Source organism: Haemaphysalis longicornis, unplaced genomic scaffold (genome assembly GCF_048455015.1).
Source record: "Haemaphysalis longicornis isolate Haplotype H1 unplaced genomic scaffold, Haemaphysalis longicornis Haplotype H1 scaffold_2, whole genome shotgun sequence".
Lineage (NCBI taxonomy): Eukaryota > Metazoa > Arthropoda > Arachnida > Ixodida > Ixodidae > Haemaphysalis > Haemaphysalis longicornis.
Genome location: NW_027526295.1, coordinates 149912195 through 149931377, shown reverse-complemented (window position 1 = coordinate 149931377; position 19183 = coordinate 149912195). Strand labels below are relative to the sequence as shown.

Here is a 19183-nt window from a genome sequence, read left to right as displayed (position 1 = left end):
GAAAAACTTGGCAACCTTCCCCTAGAAAGCAGGTTTCAACAATCTAGGTCAGGTAACGCCCGGCGAACTTGTACGTACATCGTATTTCGCAGTTCTACTTCTTCTACAAGACCGTATGTATTCACATTCTGGCAGCCACCAGGCAAAATTTTTCTGAACATTCCGCCCATCTCACCGCGAAGAAATTTCGCATTATCACGGATTCTTATGTTGCTGTCCGAGAATTTAACCGTCCGTTTTTCCCGAACACTACGGCGACAAATATCCTGACCACGATACGAGACCTACAAATGGAAGGATTCAAAATTCGCATTGTTTGGACTCCGGGACATACTTCCGGGGCACAAGTTCCCAGCTACGTCTCCTCAAAAAAGGAAGCCGTAAGCGTTTGCAAGCTGAAACTCCTGTTGGCATCCTTGCACCTCTCAAGCCCTTTTCGCGTTCGGGCGAGATATTCCCCAATAAACTGTATGCAAATGCAGCGTATACAGAACACATTGTACATAAGTGGTCAGCCCCGGCAGGCTCTCAATTGCACCGATGCCCCCACTGTAACAATGATGTCATACCAAATCTCTTCCACTTAATTTGGCCCTGTCCTATCATTCGCCCGTAACCGCCGTCAACTGCTTAACGGTAGGTCCTGCACCTACGACTGAACTGGAGCACGTTAGTCGTGTCCGTGAACACCCCACTACTCTAGAAATAATACGCGCTTGAAAACGGTCTGTACAAATTGGTGTAGCGGCCTGACAGACTGTCCCGGACTGGCCATACCCATCCACGACCAATGTCAATAGTGCAAACTGTGCATTTTGGTGCCACTGACAGAGTGAACTGTGCATCTTGTGAATAGGACCTTAACACTAGGGTGGTGTGAATTGTGATGAATTGTGACTTCTCCCTTTCTCCTCCCGCTCCTCCATCCTTACTTCCCCACAGGGCCTCATGGCCTCTCGTCCTTAATAAAGTGTTTCACTCACTCACTCGTATATCATAGAAAATGAGGCAGCTTCGGTTGAGGCACGGATCAAAATGAGCCAAATCCATTTGCCCGGTGGTGCAGTGCTTTTGGTTTGATGGCATATAACCAACATCACAGCCTCCATGTGAGCTTCCTCCTGGCAGCCCGGACTGTCAGGCGGGAATATTTGACTATTTAAAGTATTAGTGAACTATTTATTTATTTATTTATTTATTTATTTATTTATTTATTTATTTTACCCTCAGGGCATACAAGCATTATAGAGGGGAGGGGCTCACATAAAAGAGCAAGAAAAGATATCAGAAGCACGCGACAAGTGTTCCACGATTTTACACATAGAATATGCAATAATGTTTAAAATAAACGTGGTATAGCAAATGCACTAAACGCAGCCATAAATGCAATCACCCTCGGAGCAAAAGAAAAGCAATTTGTAAATGCACTTCATTCGCCGTGAAAGAACAGCAGTTATCTACACAGAAATGACGTACGGATCAACACAAGCATACAATAAACTAAAAAAGAAACACGAAACACAAAGAAAAAGCACTCGTCACTACAAATGAAAGACAAAATCAAAAACAACAACAAAAAACTTACAAAAGATTTCAATTTGTCAATGCTTCCCGGAAATGGTCAGGGTTAGTAATGCAAGCTAATGAAGCAGGCAGGTGGTTTTCGGCAAAACCACCTGCAGGCATGTTTCCGGCAAAAAAAAAAGAATGGTAATAGGTGACTGTTTTGGTGCGGAATATGTATCAACTTTGTGACGATGGTCAAGACGTTCAGATATGAAACGTGCGGGTTGTATCCAGCGTGATTTAGGCCCATGATTATTATGACACACTTTCTGACATAGGCACAGGCGGGACAGTTTTCTATGTGTAGCGAGAGGAGTTAGGTACAGACTCAACTTAATAGAAGTTACACTGGCTGTACGATGATAGTTAGAAAGTATGAATCTCACTGAACGGTTTTGTACAGCTTCAAGTTGGTTAGTTTGAGTTGTATATCCAGGATCCCATGTTTGAGAAGCATACTCTAGTATGGGGCCATGCAAGTAACGCATAACTGTTTTCTGAGAGAAGAAGGTGCTAAAGAAAAAATTTCACCTAAGTGTCTAAGCATGCGGTTAGCCTCAGATGTTATAAAATCAATATGTCGACACCAAAAGAAGTTGTTAGTTATGTGCACACCAAGGTATTTATATTCGACTGCGGACTGTAATGGGTGCTGTTAGGAAAATAACCAGGACAAATTAACTGATACGGGATGTCCTCATCACTTCACATTTAGTTATGTTGAGCTCCATATGCCAAAGTTTGCACCAAGCAGAAATATTATTAAGGTCAGATTGTAGGCATTCAACGTCAGATGATTGCTGTCCTCGGCCAGCGCCTACTTCTTTGTTCCGTCCTGACCACCCTCCATAACCACAAGTCTACACGTACCACCACTTCTGTACGTCAGTGTGTTTGTTAACTTATCTGGTTCTTCGTGTGCGCACGACACGTGAGCAGCTTTCTCATGGGGGTCGAGAAGCCTACATGAGGCACGCAGCCTCCACGGGCGGAATTCGCTCCGCGCGCCTCGTGAGCATAATGAGCGGAACACACGCACGTTTATTTCCCGTGCTCAAGGCCTGGGTGGTGCACCCGCATATTGGTTGGCTGTCGACTACGCGCACGGAGACAGTACTTTTGGTGCAAGAGATGTGCAGCCCGAACGGGCAAACTGGCTTGTGTGGTTAAGTGTGATCGGAACTCTTGTGAACTGGTGTATGCTTGGATGGACGCCAAGAACATACCGTTGGAATATTTTCTACCCGTAGTAGTTTATTCGTAAAGCTGTGCACTGCAGTTTTATATGGAACAAATACATTCTCGCTATAATCAAGTCCACAGAACGGGGAACGACTTTGCTCTAAACAGTAATTTGATAAAAGCGGGGTTCACTCTCTCGGCAAGGCAGTTGTGGCCGCAAAAAACATCGAAATGAAGCCACACTTACGCGATTTTATTATAGCGACGGGTGAACACCACAAAGTTCGTTTCGGGTGGAGCATAAGAATGCCCTAAAGGCACACGCAGCAAAGGCGGAGATGGTAGTTCGTGCGTATAGTGGTAGCTTCGGTAAGCTATGGCAACGCGAGAAAAAAATCTCCTACAGAACTTTTGCGGTAATTGAAGCAAAATGGCGTTTTTTGACACGCTGGTAATACTGATCGTTTCTTCATACGCATTCTCGCTCTTTGCCTCACTTGTTAGTGATGTATGAATTGATTGATTGATTGATTATGGGGTTTAACGCGCCGACGCAACGCAGGCGATGAGGCGCGCCGTACACTCTTAATCTGGTTCCATATAAGTTCCAGTTAAAAAGGGTGATCCATATATTTTATGTGGATCCGAACGAAAGAATAACTGGAACGAGGCATATAGGTGGATCTTATCTGGAACCGCCAGCTTGTTTTCTTTATGTTCGTGGTTTTTATCTGGAACCGATGAAATGGGGTCATGCGATGTCGGCGGTTCCGGTTACTGTTCCACTTATGTCCCAGTAAATGGTTGGGGAGAGTGCGTTTGTATATTTTTTGCTCGTGTCTTGTTCCACATAACTCGTGAACGGCAGTGAAGTATGCACTCTTTCATGCATCAACTGGAACAATGAACCGCATATATATTAGGTGCTTCTTGACCCAAGATGCACGTGCGCGTTTAATATACACGCGCACACCGCACATAAAAATTTAATGAACTTCGCCGACATCTATGAAACTGCCTTGCAGCAGTTAACTTTCATAATACGGCTAAGCTGTAGTTTTAGTGATGTCCTTTGACAGAAAACGAAATCCCGCTTTTTTGTCAACGCCGTACAAAGCATTAAAAATGTCGAGAGGAGGATATTTTAGGCAAAAGAAGAAATTGCAGGAACCCATTTCCACGGGTTCTGCGGCACCCAAACCGCTTTCGTGAACATCGTATTTTTCTAATTTGAGGCGTCAAGTACAAAATCACCAGTGACTTCAATTTGAGAAGGACTAAACGTCTTCCCTTTCCCCATAATGCCGTTCGGGCAAAGCCATAGCTGCTATAGCGCGGAAGAATTCGTGGTGCTTTTGTGAACATCTTCATTACGAAATACTTGTTGAGGCCCTTACATTTTATGCATTTCGTTTACAAAGCGTCGCAGAAACGGCAGTTTTTGTTCAACACTCAGTCATCATCTCGCTGTGGTGTAGTACGAGCTCAATGGTACTTAGTCCACTTTACTTATGTTGTGATGGGGTACATTCATAATGGTAACCGACTGCGTCACATTTTGTACCACACACATGATGCTACGCATGCAGTTATATGCTTAGAAGTTAGTTTTTGTATTTTGTCTCGTCCCGGCTAGTAATTTTCACAAGCAAAACCGAAAGCCTCTTTGCAGGAGAATGGCACAAAACCCGCAGAACTAAATCTACCCCGCGGCATCTGCCTTACATTCTATATATTTATACTGAAATGGCATTCTTATTTCAAATTATGCATTGCAGTATCGCGAAAATTCGCAGTGTTACCCTAATGTTGTTACTTGCCGTAGTAATTCAAGTTCACCGAATGACCTGCCTTCTCCTGCTGGTCCCCCCGTTGCTCTTTTCCTGCACTGTTGGTGTTCATGAAGAAAAACTGCTGGAAAATGGGCAGATGTTACTCGCTAATTAGCGAGTAATCACACTGGATTCACTATGCGGAAGTAGTTTTCTATAACGTGGGTATCAAAGAGCGTCGCAGTCACCGCACGCGCTCACGGACCGCGGAGAGAAACAACTTTAGCCCAACTAACGTGTTGAATTGGCTAATATCTGACCTCTTTGTTCGAGCCTCAGAGCAGCGTAGACGTACGCTTAGAGGCCTACTGCCATTTTCCGAAGCAAATATAAGCGATCAAGGGTGCCGAGCTTGTGATCTCTTCCGCGGACTGGTCACTGGCCACGGCGTGCATCGCCAAAGGCACGGAGGAAGAAAAAGTTGGCCGAAACGATTACGAAACGACCGCCAGTTCAGTGCGGCATGCCGTGCGCATGCGTTAACAGCATGGATGAAAGAATACAAGGCAGCGCCGCTAGCGTTGATGCATGGTATACGCCTCGAGCGCGGCCTGTAGGGGCGCCACTGAAATCCCCCTAGCGGCCCGTTTCGAAAGCAGGCGCGGGAGTCCCCGGCCCGCTCCCCCCTGTCGCCGTTGCTTTTGGGGCTCGTTCAAGACAGCGATTTACCGTTTGTCCGCGTTCGAAATACCGAATAACGTGGAGCAGGCACTCTGTTTGCAAGCGTGGTGTGTTCACGGGAGTATAAACGTTTATGACGCGATCTTAGTGAGATGTATATGAGCGCCGGGCGTGTGTCACAGGCCGGCGTCCCGAAGCCAGCATTTGCATGCAGCTGATTGCAATTCCGCTGCCCTGAAATTTAGTGGCAGTGTCTCCGTAAGCAGTGTTTCCTCCGATGGTCATGTAGCGGCCATACACACTATGATGTAAATCGACTTTGTGCACTTAGAAAATCCAGCGGAGCACTCATACCTGACAGCACGCAAGTTACGCCTGCCAATATCACAAATCAGATATTGATCAGTACCATGAACAAGCCAATGCGGCATAAATTTCACAAACATTGTACCAAAGAAGTACGATGGATAATGCAAAATTACACTCCGGAGTCAGCACACGACGACAAATTTAATGCTGTGTCGTCTTGTCCCGAGGTGAGCGCTCGCAAAGATTCATCTGTTATATTTATCCTCCGCAGAAGCGCGAAGATGGGCTTGTAGAGTAATCCGCGTCCGTGAACAAACTCTTCTTCGAAACATCGTCATATGACACAGGGAGACTGCAGAATCTAGTATAAACCGAAATCAGAGACTCTTATCAGATACGACACTCTTCCAACGAGCCCGTGTGTACGAGATTTCGGCGCACGTTAAGGATCTCCAGGTGGTCAAAATTAATCCGGAGCCCTCCACTACGGCGTGCCTCATTGCCTCCGTTTCGTGGGCGCGTTAAACCCTGCAATCAATCAATCAACTCTTCCAACGACACCTCGTATCGCTTGTGAACTGCCTACCCTGTATTCTTCAAAAAATGCGTCCGCCGAGTGATCAGCCGTTCGTTGAAGGCGAAAAACAAACGAAAAGTGAACACGCAGCTTGTGTGTGTGATTACTAAAACGTTCATTCGTTGATTTCGTTCCGCATTTGTAAACAACGATAGTTGAGCGTCCTCCTCCTCACCCCCCCCCCCCCCCCCCCCCCCGAATGTCTAGCGAAATAGTGCATTTCGCATCTAGTTGGTCTGGTGAATACTACCTTGCTCAAACAAACGTCTTTAGTATTTCACAGGCTGCACTCGGTTTTTTTTTTTTTTTTCATTCCCGTACGACTATTCTATTTATTCCTGACTTGCGGACCATTCATTTTCCCGTGGTTTCATTAACTTATATCTTGGTGCTTGCTATAAAGCTTCATTGGGCACATATTTGACAACGCACGGCCTTCGAGTGTACTTAACATTTTCGCGTGGCTTATACTCCCATAAAAGGCACAAGTACTTTTGTCAGCTATTGGGTTATCACATCCCCGAAACATTTTTCTACGGCGTACATATTCGAAGCAAAGCCGCATGTGTTGTCTGCGCTGCAAAACGAATCAACCTCTTACAGTGCCAATATCAGGTCTAAACGAGGCGACAATAAATAGAATTCACTTGTGCTGACGTGTTCGAAGGTGACAGCGGTGATATGCTGCTGCCGTCGCCGACACCCGCAAGAGCGCCCAAGAAGCGCGCAGAACCGCCTCCTCTTGTTGGCGTTAGAGCGCTCTACCAAGACGCAGCTGTTTTTTTTAAGTGCCCTAAACGTGCAGTTTGCTTACAGACGTACGTCACCATAACAAGTTGTTTAGTGCGCGGAAAGCAAAGATAAGCGAAAGAGAACCAAAACACTGCATGACCACCTATCAGCCACGCAGCGCTAATCCCGCAAACGCCGCGGAGAAGCGGCGGCAGGCGGCGCAGCGATCTCGAATCTCGAGGCGTATAGTGGGACAGCAACGGGTACAACGGTACAACGACGATGAGGGAAAAACGGGACTGCGTGCACACTTTTAACGATAGCAGCGCCCCTACGTCTCAACGTTTACGGAAGCTAGTTTTTGTTCGTCCGCATGCAGCGCCACCAGTGGCCTTCTATAGCGGTTTTCTCGATTGCCCGCGTTATGCGCCTGATGTACTAAATGAACTGTCGGTCATACTGGCGGGAACGGTTACCAGTTTGGTTGTGGCGTGAAACTGCGGATTTCTTCATGTCCTCGGGCTGTATTTACTGTTCGACGAAGGGAAGTTTTGCCAGGAGGCGCAAAAAAGGTCAGTGATGCTTATTTATGTTCTGGTAACGGTTGTTGTTCATTGACTTGTTCATCACAGCGTCCGATAAACATGCCGCTCCGCTGCCTTTTGTTCCTGTGCGAGAAAAGTTTGCTGCTGTTATTCACTTAAACTTGCATGTTTGTGGTTCGGAATCGGCTTGACATTTCTGACTGCGTACGTTAGCTAGTGCTATTTAAAGAGTTGCTGCTGCGCGCATTTCTCGAGTCTGCGTGTCCCCTTACGGTGCGGTGTTGCTTAGTTGTATATTGACGGTTGCTGCACCTGTCAGCGGTACTGAATCTTCTCGGGTTAGTCGCTCGCTATTTTTTCGCGCGCACGCACCGAAGAACTTGTCTGTCAGAGCGTCTGTCTTTAGACTTATCGGTATTTTCAAACTTTCGTGTTAATTGCGTTGTGTTGGTCAGCTGAGAACCATAAATTTAATGTGCTAATCACGCTATTCCGCCTAATGTTGATCTGCGTTCAAGGCGTTGGCGGCAGCACTGCTTACGTTTATCTGTGCTGTTTGTGTAGTTGTTCCTTGTTTCTTCCAATGCCTTCGATGAATTCAGATCTATTTACACTAGTCAACGTTAGTTGGCTCCCTGACGTGTAGTGAAGTGCAAGGGAAAGTGGTTGTCTGAGCAGTAGCGTAGTAACAAAACGTTCCTTTTGTGGAGGGGAAGGCAGGTGGAAACACGCAGAAAGTGTGGTGCCGTTTCTATGCTCTCAATGTCAGTGGTAACCTGAGACCTCAGAATAATTACCCATAAAACTCACGTGTGGACTATTAAAGTTTTAACGTCACAAAGTAAGTTTAAAAATAATCCATTCCTGCCATTTTATGCTATCAATGTCAGGGGCAGCTCGAGAGTTGGAATAATTTTCAAACCCTCGGGTGCAAAGTTGTTGCATCATGATGTGCACCAAACATTAATCCATTTATGTTCTCCTTTGAACGTAGAAATTATACTGCAAAAGCTGATTGCTACATTCTGTATTCATACTCTATGACCTGTTCAGAAAGAGTATATGGCTGACTGTGGAGACATTTGGCCCTCCACTGATAGGTTGTGACAAATGTTTTTGTTCCTCTGCAAAAAAAAAAAATGAAAACAAATTATTTCCTTTCTTTACATGCTCCTGCGAAGTCATGGCTGTGGCATTCACTGGCTGAAGACATCTTTGGCATGCTGAAGGGTCGTCGGGGAGAGTGTGGCGGATTATGAATGCCCTGTGGAGCTCATAAGCCACAAAAGAGTACTTTTTGAGTTGTGCATATTGTGCAGATATTCACCAGTTCGCATAGACCAAGGACAGGTGAGCTTAAAGTATGTTCAAATATTTTCATATCTCAAATTGTTTAGCAAGGAAAGATTACCAGGGCTTCCGTTGTAAAAAAGACATTCTACTGTCGTGGAACGAATCAGACATTGTTCAATATTTTCTCGTGCTCCCTGGGTAAAGCAAGGCATAAATTTATTCTCTGATATTTTTGTACTGTTTATTTTCTAGGCAATAGGGCGAAGATAGACCTAAAACAGTGGTACAAGGAATGCATATGGCCATTTTAATTGTATTTGGACCCCTTCTTGGAAGTGTAACATCAGAAGGCAACACATTAAAGCTCTTGCACGGGATGAAATCATTGCATTCTACAAGTAAGTACGCACTGCCATCTTTGGGTCTTTCATGGCGCGTTTTTAGGTAGTTTCTTTATAACTAATGGTTTGAAACTTCTTTTCAGTGACAGCTTGGCCTGTGGCTCAAGGTGACAGTAGGAGCTTTTCGGAACACGTTAGCGAAACTTTCCTGGAAGTGCACTTCGAGACGGCCCTGGCAGAAACACCCGGGTCGTAATTTTGGTTGGGTAAGCTGGCATTTTGTTTTTGCGAGACTCAATTTCTGGGTCTGTTCGTCCTAATAAAATCTCAGTGTTAAGAAGTTATCGTGAACGCCAATATTGGCCATTGTGTTCACATTCCGCCTATTATGGATGCTCCAACAGTGGCCAAAAAAACCACTATTTTGTATTTTAGTTTTGTAAATATTTAGCTTTTACACCTTAAAGTTGTTTTGATTTTCCAGCACCACGGACACGCCCAACGTGGTTGCTGCTACAACAATACGGTGGCAACTGACTATTTAAATTTCCCGCTTTTAATACGCCCGTAGCACCAATAATACTCCCAAATACAGGCGTAGCATGAGTAATGCTTGCATTGGATTTTGACAGGTGGTTAAATAAGGGGTAATTTTTTTACAGGGAATTGTTTAGAGCACAGAAAGTGACGTCTGCAAGAAAATGTGGTATAGTTGCGATTTATAAGAAAATTGTGCAACAGCCTAGTTCAGCATTAGTCAGCTGAACTTCTGCCTCATACCACTACGAACAATGGAGGTAAAACATATCGAGAGGGAAATATTTTAGGGGGAACTAATTCCACAAACATTTTTGCCACAGTGCGATATTTATGATTTCCTATGACTGGCCATTTATTTCTTTGTGGTAGAAACATCGGTTAGGTGTAAGTTATAAGACAGTTTCACTACAGCATTCTAGGGAGCACATTATACAGTAAAGAGAAAATTTTTTTCAGAGAGAAGGTGTGTAAAATATAATGCCGAAAGGTGATTATAGTAATTAATATTTGATTAAGAAACGAAACCTCTCAAGGATAAAAGAAACCTTATATTCAGGATACCGAGGCAGCAAAGTTGGATACTTTCCTGAATCAAGGCAATTTCATTGATTGTCTGTGGTGATATTGTTTAGCGCACTTTCACCTTTAGCAGCACTCCCAGAAAAAACCCAAGAAATCACTGATTTTAAATCAATTACTGTGTTATGAAAGGGACTAAGCAACTCACTCATTTAAAGCAACCATGTAACAAAATTTTCTTGTTTCCTTGAAGGTACATGAGGTGAGCAGTAAGTCTTCTCGAGGCCCGGTTATTCTGAGAGAAGGGACTGGCGGCATCAATATTGCCCGCAAGAAACACATCACGGATTCGCCGCCTGCATTGTCACTTCAGGATGTGGTCGTCCTCTTCGCCGCATATGTCATCTTTTTCATCGTGTCATCATGTTAATATGGTTGTGTGCCTTTGGAGAGTTCTTGGTACTTTTGCAGGGAGTTCTTGAAAAGCATGAGAAGTTTGACAGTGGCCTGGTGTCATTTAAGTTGGAGTCTCTGTTGAAATACTTGAAGTGTTCAGCTCTACTTGGGGTTTTAAATTATTGGTAGAGGTTAAAGTATCTCTTGAAAGGCATGAAGGGGGTGAAATCAGATGAAGAGGTTTAAGTTACTGGCACATGCAAGTCTCATGTCAACTGAACACTGAAGCCGTGCCTTATTTTTCATCATTGGCACAATGCGCAGGCTGCCTTTGAATCTATAGTGGGTGTTAATGTAGTTCATGGTACCCCATTGTAACTTCCGCATTATTCAAGTGTAGCTCATGAGATTTTTTTTCGTGGCAGTGCTGCTGCTGATGCAAAAGTGACTGATTATTTACGCAGATGGCTGCCGCCTTCATTGATAAATTTTAGTACCGGATGTGAGCTGGCACCCATGACCTAGAAGAATTGAAAATGTGCGTATTTGGCTTGAACAAGTTTTCTTCTTTGAACAAAGCTGCATTTCTTGCTTGGCAGAAGCAGGGCTTTGGTCACAATTACACTGATAGCAGGACGGGAGGGTTTGTTATAGCACGCAACTGTGAATTTCACCTAAGGTAAAATGTTGAGGCTGGAAAAAATGCTTTCAAGTCGGTTTTGTAAAACTTGTCACCTGTATGATTCAACGCTGGCTTGTTTGCTCTTAAGGATGTCTGACTTGTTCCCGCTTGAATTGATTACGTATATAATTAGTTTGCATGTTAAATTTTAATATGTGTAACATGCTTCCAGCTACCTGGTTTGCAAAATTATATAAGATTCACGCTGGCTTTTGTGAGATTTCTTGGGGTGAATTATTTTAAACAACTACAAATTGTTTGGGCAAGTAACGTGCCTTAAGTCAAAGGACTTTTCAGGACGCTCATAAAGTCTATTTTGCCTGCAAATAGCTTGATGTTACACTTACATCTGGTGTCAGGAAACTACTATCTTTAATAATCATGTTTTAATGGTGGCATACTGCCACATGTGACCTCTCGTGTCAAAATGTTTTATCGTTAATCTTGGCTCGAGCGTTGTTTTCCTAAACTCTTGCTCTGCATTGTTGTAGGTTTGTGATAATACAACCGTGTATAGCTTGTTTTTAGGCATTTCCCTACAATTTAATAGCAAACTGCATTTTCCCAAACAGTTATGCGTAAACATAGTATGGCAAGCGCAATGAGTCATTCCGCCTTTGAATTACCTTGGTTTATCTGATAAGACAGCATATTTGATGCTCACTGTTGTATAATGTCTGTGTCAGTGCCGCGGTAGACGCACACGGCTATTTATTTGTGAAGCAGTTGCCCCTAATACCGTCTTTATTATCCATGTTTTTGAGTAAAGGTGAATATGTGAAAATGCCACTTGAAGCCTAGTGTTATCGTTATGGTATTTATTCCTTGTACGTTGGTCATTTTCTGTGTAATTTAAAATAGACAGCTATTCAAATCTGAAATGTATGCATACTAACACCCAATAAAGTTGTATAGTATATTGAAAAACAGTGTATGCGTCATAATAGTTGGTTTCGTGCGTATTTTATTGCAAGTATATTGTTTCTTTTACATGCAGCTGAAAGTCAGAAGAGGATTCCGTGGGTGAAGCCAAAGACTGTGTGCCGCTCTAGGTGCCTCAGACCAACTTTTATATAGAACTGTGCTCCGATAGGCAACTGTTGGGAACTGTCAGGGACCACACTGCTGCGGTGGTTTCTGCTTTCCAATTGTTGGTATCACTGCGGGTTATATATCAAGGCTGTGTTAAAATGGTGCTTGCGGTTTCCTGCTGATACCAATGCATCCGCCAGCCTGGCATATGACCTCGGTGTATACCGACAGGAAACCAGAAATATTGGAAAAGTGGAGTCCCATAGACAGCTTCCCAATGCCTATAGGAACACCGTTTTATATAAACAGCTGGCCTGAAGGTACCTGGAACGGCGCACCGGATAAATTCCATAATCATTTTACATGGATCAATGTTCCAGTAACTTAAACTACCCTTTTATTTGGAACAGTGATCCGCATACTTTTATTTGGAACACCGATCCACATAATTTAGTTGCAAAAATATGTGGGGCACCGTTCCACTTAATTTTCAGGATATGTGGAACACGGTTCCAAATATATAACTGGAACTTTTTTGCAAAAAAGTTCCAGTTACTAAGTGGATCTTACGTGGAACCAGATTAAGAGTGATAGTGAAGGTCTCCGGATTAATTTTGACCACCTGGGGATCTTTAACGTGCGCCGAAATCTCGTACACACGGGCGTTTTTGCTTTTCGCCTCCATCAGAAAAGCGGCCGCCACGGCCGGGAATCGAACCCGCGACCTTGTGCTCAGCAGCGCAACGCCTTAGCCACTGAGCCACCGCGGCGGGTAGTGATGTATGAAGACTACGGGATCACGGCCCTGTATGACCATTTGTACAGAGTCATAGAGCTCCCTGTATGATATATGACCCTTCACGGGCCCCATATCCAATTCACGAAACTGAGAAAAGGGTGGTGGAGCGGAGGACAAGATGTACCGTAATAGTTCTCGCACCCAGAAGGATGTGGACAAAGCAATAGCGCGCATGGAAAGCATTGGTATAAATTGAACCGAAAGATCTCAGGATGCTAAATCACAACATGGTGAAGTGGAACCAACGGAACACAAACACTTTGAAAAGGGTCAGAATGTTAAAAGGCATAAAAATGGTTAATATAGGCGAACGACCAATTTGCTCCCAATCTGGACAATGTGGGAGATACGGCAGTCGTACGATATCGAGATCACTTTCATGACGAGTTGAGCCTTACCCTAATTAACGCGTAACATAGGGTCGCAAGGGGGGGAGGTGAGAATAACATAAACAAAAAATGAAGCTTGATGTGCCACCCGGTAAGGAAAGATTAATGGATCATCGATATAGGGCTCAACAGTCCCGCCTTTTCAAGGACGCCTTTTGGACAGCGCATTTCGCGCTCTGGGCACGAAGGTGAGACGGCATCTGAGCCCGCATGCAATATCGGGAGCGTGCGGGGCGGCTCGACTCGGTGGAAGCCAGGGCGCGCCGGCGCCTCCCCGGTCGTCGCTAATTGAAGCCCAGCGGCTAAGTGAGCGCTCCGGTGATCCTTCATCGGCGCTGCCGCCAAACGAGCTGGCACAGATTTCGGGCAGTAGCGAGGCCACCAGACACCGTGCACTCATGGTGGAAACTGGCTGCAGATTGGCGCCAAATGCTCTGGGTACGGCTCCCACCCGCGGAGCAGGTTTCTCTCCACTTTCTTTCTTTCAAGCATTTTACTAAATTTATTTCAACATAAAACAAAATGATGAACTCCTCCCCCGATGCCTTACTTGGCTGTTGGCTTTACTTTCTTTAACCTCCCTTTTTTCCTAATTATATAGCTTATTTGAGCGAAGTTTGCGTTAAGAGTGGTTTCGGTATAATTCTACTGAGGGAATCCTTCGAATTAACCAAACTTGTATTTTGTCTGCATGGCTCTTTAAGCCCGCCGCGAAAAAGTTGTTCGAGTAGCTATGTGTTGTACAGATGTATGCAAGCTTCTTGTCGAATCGCAATTTTGTGTTGCCTGGCGCTAAACACCGGTTTCAAGGAATACCGACGTCATTCGATGGCGGATAAAAAAAAACGCCTGCCTGTTGCCTTTTTATCCCCCCCTCGTCATCTTTGTTCTAGGGCGCTCTTCAAGCACATGCTCATGAGCTCTACATCATGAGTTAAAATGTTCCAAAGCACGAACGCATGAACGCGCACCCCCCCTCCCCCCCCCCCCCCACACACACACACATCCGCACACTAACACACACGAAGCACTGCCGACCAGTTCACCCCACATGAATATAGGGACAGGTGACCTGTAAGAAAGGATAGCGGTAGTGAGAACAGTTATTTGCAAACGATGAAACGCCCGAGCTGCATTCAGCCAGTCTGTCAGCTATCGCAACCAATTTCGTACTTGAGTACCGCAAAGTCAACGCTCTCGCTTGTTTAACACCCCACAACACGTAAGGGTGAGCGTATAACGCGTGGTTTTCACGGCAGCAGCCTAGGTGTTATGTCAACATACGCACATCACCGACCCAGCGCCCATCTGCCGTATAAGTGCCGTTCGCTATTCACCGCGAGTTCTAGGTCACGGGGATGGCAAACATTTCACAAAAGGAGTCCGTGTTCGTTCGTTTATCGGGCAATCCTGCCGCTCAGCGTGACGCCATTGTGCGCGAGGCGAGCTTGTTTCTTCTCTGTTATTTAAGGCGAGTCTTCCTCAGTGCCGACTCGATTTGACGAACACAGATCGAAGGGTTATAACGCCTAACCCAGGTAATGTTTTCAAGGAAGCACACAAACATAAAATTTCAATAACAAGAAGAGGCCGAACCGTTAGTGGTTACCTGTTGGTTGTGTAAGTGGCGCCGCGTATTTTATCGGGGTGAGCCAAACGTAGTAGAAACAAAAAGTGGGCGACGAACGACGGCACAGAGGGGAGCTGTCGAACTCCACACTCGCTTCCATCCGCTTCACTTCACCCCTTTGACAATGGCGGGCGATCACCGGTAACGATATCGAAGCTCCCATGCATCCCTTTTACGTGGCAGTAATGGCTTCAGTATGCGTAACGACCATTGGTGCGAGATCCGCTTTCATTTGTTTATATATGTTCTTCCTATATACAAAGCCCCAGCGGGGTTGCGGAGACTGATCGCACGATCTGCTTGGGTCCTGTTTTCACGTCACCCCGCCTTCTCTCTCTCCCTCCGATGGCCTCCGATGTCGAACTGTGTGCGTATTTTAAGCGCGCAAGCATCGAGCGCGGGACGTACTCGATGGCCTTTACAGATACGAAGCGCGACTGGGCGAAAAGAGAGCTCAGGCGAGTACAGTTCAGAGCCATAAGGCGTGAGCCTTCGGACCCTTTTTCTTGTCTATTAGAGGTTGTTTCTTCTAATGACCCACCTTTTCTAATGACCCGCCTTTCTAATGGCCCCTTAAGTGCGCGTACAGTCTGTTTCCAAAGAAAAAAAAAGAGCCTTAACGACGGGTTTCTGGCACTGCTTTGCACTAATATAGGACATCGCCTTATCGTCACTGCCGAACTGCTGGCCCTTTGTGTGGTTACAATGTTGCGAGTGTGCAGGGGCACTGAGATCATGTCCCTTCCAAACTGAGTTTAGAAACAAAGAAAGCAAAATAACCTGTAGCCAGCCAAGCAAGCCAGCAGCTGCGTTTTTTTCGTCGCTTGTAACCGCAAAATATGCGACTACGTAAGCAGCGTAATGTATTTCACTGGCAAGAGACTGGACAGCGCATGTAAACATTAGGCATGGGTAAAAATATTTTGCATGAAGTTGGCCACAAGGTGATGCCAGAAGAGCGAACTACTACATTGTTTTCATAACCTGAACTTCGTTTTTATTATCGGATAAAAACCAGAAAGAAGCGACATTATCCGGTTGCACATGGCATCGTACATCAGTGGTTCGGCACAGCGGATATTTCCAAGCATTTCGAGTCCCAACAAGGTGTCTTTTTTTCACATCACTCGAAAGCGAGATATATAATCCCAAAAACGATTGTAAGTGAGGGTATTACACCAAGATCGCAAAAGAAAATCCTCCGAGAAGTAGAAAACAACAACGAAAATTGGCCGCGTGTCGGCTTGCTTCACTGCAAATGTCGTTGAAAAATGATAGTTCACTGCCGCCGCAGCCTCTCGCTCACCCCTTCCCCCCCCCCCCCCCCCCCATCCCCCCCGCCCCCATACTGAATGCGACAGAGGTTTGCTCAACTCGATTCAATTTTTCCGTGTTCGCACTGCTCGCACGGCGTAGGTTGGGGCCTTTTGTTTCTTTTGTGCTTGGAACAGCTCGAGGGACATCTTTCGTCTTAGTCTTTGCTTTCATCCCGCCTCTCTTCGGCACCATTTTAACGTGGTGCTTTTTTAAAGTCAATCTAACGTGCGTTCTTAATTAAAGGAACACTGGTACTCGCGATTGTGTAATTGCATTTTGCGTCAGATGTGTCTGAGGTTCCCTTAGCGCTGAACAATGGGTGAGCAATGTGTGTTTAAGCATTCTTTCAGCTGCTTTTTTTCTTTGGCCGCGTGCTTTACTTATATTAGAGACACACAGAGAAACAAAAGTTACCGTGCTTAACGACTGTCGTCTTCAGCACCTGCTGCCGAGGGACATCACGGCTTCGCGCCGTCCGCTGCCTCATCTCAAAGCTTCCTGCACAGAACGCTTCACTGCAAGCCCATCGACAATAAAAGAAAGCTAACTTCACAGGTCGGGACATGAAGGGGCATGAATGGCAAGACGAAGAAAGTTTCGTAACAGCATTTTGACACAAGCACACTTCGCTATTTATATTTTTAAATCTACCCATGTGATGAAACCAACCTTTGTTTTGTGGGATTGGACAAGAAGATGAATTTAAATCAAGACTATGCTCCGTAATAACCTTTCAACACGTAAGCTCATAACAGTCTGTGGCTTGTGCAGCCTCTCACAGGGGCGCCTGGAGCTTTTACCAATCATGATGAAACAAAAATAAACCCCTTGCCGGCCGAACACTGGCAATCGCCACCGCTCAAACGTTCACATTCGTGCGAGAATCGCATAACCCCTACAACGTTAACCTTGAACGCGATTGGATCTGACACGATGCAGGAACGGACCCATCATATATTCCGGGTAAACTCGCCTCGCACGTTTTTTACTTCATGCGCGCGGAATGAAGCACGACGACAGTGACCGACGTCCCAGTTTGATTGCGGCGCGTTCCCAACGTTAACCGTCCGAGGACAGGGGCGGCGTAAACTGAAGACAGCGCCCACGCTGTGCACATCTCCGCACGTGCGTATCGTGTGCGCAGTGAGTGCACGCGGCCACACACGAACGCGTGGGAAAAGAAAGTGTGACGCGCCGCCGAGTTTTTCGTTTCTCCGGCTACGAAGGCCTCGTTTCGTATGCAACCGCGATACAAACGGCGTCTCCTTCCGCTGTACCTGTTCGGACAGCGAGTGCCCGTCGCGCTCGCCATTGCAGAAGGAGCACGAGGCTGCACTTCGGAGCGAAGCGAATCAGTCCAATATTTGTCTTCTGGTGGGCTAGTTGGTGTGGGTTTATGGACTGCAGCGACGACCAGAAAACGATGACAGAGGAAATAAAAACAGGGGCGATGATTGACAATTCAATGCAGACGGCATTTAGAAATGAACAGGTCCTGTTCATTCTTTCCGCTGCCTAGGGAGAAGTAAGAGCGGAACGAAGTCAAAGCATGTATACCCCCCGAGTAGATGTCGGATTTCGTTGCCTCTTGCTTCAATTTCGCCTTCGTTCGTCATCTTTAACACAGCGTAGCGACTGAACAACGATTCTTATTTGATTGTATAACGAAATTTTATGAATGCGTGCCTGTTATTACCGATCTTTACATGCACATCGTCATTATGTAAAGTTAGTCCAAACTGACATACTGCGTTGCCCCTCGAAAAAGAGGTCGACAACGTTTGATGATGATGATAAATAAACTTTATTTGAGTCGATGTGCTGATGTTAGGGCACTCGCCCTGTGGGAGGCTTCACGACTTTTGAAAAAAAAAAAAAGATCACTGGTGAACAGAAGGGGCGGGTGGCCTCTGCCATTTGTCTCGCCTCTACTCGCAATGCTGTCTCCACGATGCACTACAGAGCTGTGCTCCGCTAGGTTGAAGCGCTGGCCAGGGACTCTGGAATCGCGACTTTAAAAAAAAAATAACGAGTGAAGGAAGAGGGGAGGGAACGTCGACGCCGATCAATATACGCACGCTGTCATATTCTCGCAAGTTCTCACAACATAAAATACGCTATATTGGTATACGCAGCCCGCATTTTAATGGAAAGAGAAGACGCAAAATCAGCTTGGACGGGTGTACCTGCTCACATCCACGGAAGTTGATCGTCAGGAGTTCGCTATAGAGAACAGCGGCCGGTGAATGAGTTATCGTTTACCACTGGGACGCCACAGGTGGCCTATGGTTGTCCGCACGTGTGAGCCCGCAAAACAACAACAACAACAACAAAAACAAAAACACGGCGCCTCACATTCGGGTTTCACACGAGAAGGTGAGCTTGAAGATGAGAGCAGGCGTTAATTTTACATCAGGAAACTCTCACTGCTAGTCGCCTCCCGCCTCATGCAGTTGTAACTCGGCGTCCCCCTCCAACGACACAGTGTTCGCCACGAAGTGCGCACGACTCTTCCGATAGAGTTGCAGATCTGATCAACGCATTCTTCCTCGAACACGTCCTGCGACAGGCACGACGGAGGCATGGTGCTTACACGCAGAAAGAGGCGTGCAAAAAAGAAGAAGAAAATTAATAAAATAAAAACAAGGCGTCGTTGTCACGTTTTCAGTATCGACGGTATCTACTCGCGCAACGAGGCACGTTTTTTTTTTGTTCCTACGGTGTCTCCGATAGGACGTCCCGCCAGGAAAGGAACCACTCTGTTTGTGCCCCCCGCTTTTCCCACCTCAACTGGAGTGGAAAGAGCACACCGCACGGACGGCAAGGCCCGTACGCATAACAATGGATACGGCCACGAACTGAGCCAAAGAGACACTTAGCT

The 19183-nt window shown here is 45.8% G+C and overlaps 1 long non-coding RNA gene across 1 annotated transcript; it reads left to right on the top strand.

The window, feature by feature from the left end:
* The first annotated feature begins 7278 nt into the window (after positions 1–7278).
* Positions 7279–9265, top strand: LOC144167443 (uncharacterized). The gene is made up of 4 exons (XR_013321999.1): positions 7279–7391; positions 8546–8714; positions 8910–9055; positions 9142–9265. It is a non-coding gene; the product is annotated as an uncharacterized LOC144167443 (long non-coding RNA).
* Positions 9266–19183: the final 9918 nt, after the last annotated feature.